This window comes from Elephantulus edwardii, unplaced genomic scaffold (assembly GCF_000299155.1).
Source record: "Elephantulus edwardii isolate Elephantulus edwardi_28Jun2011 unplaced genomic scaffold, EleEdw1.0 scaffold00133, whole genome shotgun sequence".
NCBI lineage: Eukaryota > Metazoa > Chordata > Mammalia > Macroscelidea > Macroscelididae > Elephantulus > Elephantulus edwardii.
This window is the reverse complement of record NW_006399883.1, coordinates 3,114,543-3,117,598: the sequence shown is the minus strand read 5'-3', so window position 1 is coordinate 3,117,598 and position 3,056 is coordinate 3,114,543.

Here is a 3,056-nt window from a genome sequence, read left to right as displayed (position 1 = left end):
AATCTCTTCTTCATCTATCATGATGCTGTTAATAAATCCAGTCGTGAGAATCTTTGTTTTCATGATGTTGAGCTTCTATCCATAATGAACACTGTAGTCCTTGACTTTCTGCAGCAAATGTCTCAGGTCCTCCTCAGTTTCAGCAAACAAGACTGTGTCACCGGCATAACACAATTTGTTGATAAATCTTCCAGTTCTGATGCCACATTCCTCTTCATAGAGTCCAGTCTCCCTAATGATCTCTTTTGCATATAGCTTGAACAGTTAGGGAGATAAGATATATCTCCGGTGTACATCTTTCCTGATTTTGAACCATCCCATTTACTTGCTCTGTTTTCTGATGACTGCATCCTTTTCCAAGTATAGGTTTCCCCATGAACACAATTACATGTTCTGGGATTCTCATTCTTCTCAGGATTAGTCACAGTTTGTTGTGATACACACAAGTCAAATGTCTTTGCATAATCAATGCAACACAAGATACACATTCCTCTGGCACTTTGTTTCAGCTAAGATCTATCTAGCATTCACTATATCATCTCTAGTGTCACAGCCTCTTCTAAACCCAGCCTGCACATCTGGAAGTTCTCTGTTGATGTACTGTTTCAGTTGGTTTTGTATGTTCTTCAGCAGGATCTTGTTTGTGTGTGATATAAATGATATTGTTTGATAATTTCCACACTATGTTGTGTCACCTTTTTTTGGAATGAGAACAAGAATGGATCTCTTCCAGTCAGTTCGCCAGGTTTCTTCCAGTTGTCTTCCAGATTTCTTGATACAACCTAGTGAACACATTCAGGGCAGTATATGTTTATTGAAATATGTCAATTGGCATGGCAATCACATGCAAGCAAGATCCTGCTGAAGATTATTTTAAAATGATTGGAACAGTACATTGACAGAGATCTATCAGAAATACACGCTGGGTTTAGAAGAAGTTGTAGCACTAGAGACAATATCACCATGTTAGATGTATCTTGGATGAAAGCAAAGAGTACCAGAAAAATGTCTGTTTCATTGACTATGCAAAGACATTTGACTGTGTGGATCACAACAAATTGTGGCTAACCTTGAGAAGAATGGGAATCCCAGAACACTTGATTGTGCTCATGTAAACCTTATACTTGAACAAGGAAGCAGTCCTCAGAATAAAATAAGGAAATACTGCATGATTAAAAGTGTATACCAGGTATGCATCCTGTGTATATACTTTTTTAATCTGTAGATAGAACAGATCATTTGGAGGCTGGACTTTATGATGAGAAATGTGGCATCAGAATTAGAGTAAGACATAAAAAACTTGCATGATGCAGATGACAAAACTTTGCTTGGTGAAACTGAGGAAAATCTGAAGCATTTACTATAGAAGGCCAAGGACTGTAGTCTTCAATATGGATTGAAGCTCAACATCAAGAAAACAATGATTCTCTCCACTGTGCCAATTGCCAGCCCCAAGATAGATGGAGAAGAGATTGAGGTTGTTTGCAATTTTGGTTAACTTGGCTCTACAATAAACACTCTTGGCACCAGCAGTCAGGAAATGAAAAGCTGAATTGCACTGGGGAAGTGTACTGTAAGAGACGTCCCCAAAGTGCAAGGAGCAAGGAGGTCAGTCTAGAGACTAAGGTGCTTGATCCAGGCCAGAGTTTTCACAATTACTTTGCTACACATCAGAGATCCCTGCAATGATTAAGGACAATAGAAAAAGAATCTATGCCTTTGGATTGTCATGCTGGAGAAGAGTATTGAACATACCATAGACTATGAAAAAAACAAATAGGTTTTTCTTGAAGAGTGTGAAACCAAGGTTCTCCTTGAGTGCAAAGATTCTGAAGCTCTGTTTCACATACTTTGAGAGTGTGGCCAGAAAAGACCAATCCTTGGAAAAAGATATCATGCTTGGAAGGGTGGAAGGACAGTGCAGGAAAGGAAGACCCTTGATGACATGGACTGAGACCCTAACAGGGGTAATGGAGGTAGCTATGTGGAAGTCAGTGAAATTGTCTTAGGACAAGGCAGGCTTTAGTGCTATTGTATATAGGGTTGCTATGAGTCACAGGCAACTTCATGGTACATAACAACAACAACTATGTTTAATGTGTTGTATATGTCATATGTATGTTACATACATATCCATACATATATTTATTTTTCTATTGATTTACTATGTTTGACACTGTTCTTACATTATTCATAAAGTTTACAAAGGCATGTTATTTCAGAAGTGAATGGGTAATTTTGTTTGTTATTCTGACCAACATGTCAGAGATTGTGAGCATGGCAAAGATTAGAGAATGCGTTCAATCTGATGTTCACAGTGTTGCCATGAGCTGTGGTTTTCTTGACAACAACTAACAACAACAGTGATATAATTATATAGGGGGATTATTGCTCACAAAGGCTTTCCTCAGCCACCATTTTTCACTTTTGCCTCCTGGTTTATGAGTGTGAGCAGGTAAATGGGTGTGTTTGCCCCTCCATAACAGAATTGACCAATTTCACCATCCCAATAGGCTTAAACTGAGCAGATTTAGCAGCAGAAGATGGAGAATATTATTATCAGAGAGGAAGAGGACTCAGAGAATACATTGTGCATTCTTTAGGGTCAGATATTTCTTTACTAGTCAGACTAAGACCTAAATGACCTAAATGACCTAAATGAGAGCACCAATAGCCACAGTGAAGAAATAGAGACTGATATAAACCTGAAATGTCTTAGAATGGTTGATCAATGGAGTCAGAGCTAGAGTCCTGTGCCCAAGATTTCTGGAGGACTAGAGGGCTTAAGGTGGGAAGCCTTGTAGTGTTCCATGACACTGACTAAAATCTAGTGAATGCTGAAGACCCTGGGACCTTTAAAAGCTGTCCTGGAAATGTATATGAATGATTATATGAAATATAATGTAAATGAAAAGTTGTATAAAACACGATGTACAAGAATGAAAAGCAATGTAAACGAGTTGATGTATGTAAACCAATTGGGGGAGGGGTGAAGCCTTTCCTGACTGCAAAATTATATCCTGCTGCTAATCTGAATTATAATAACAACTTCCCTA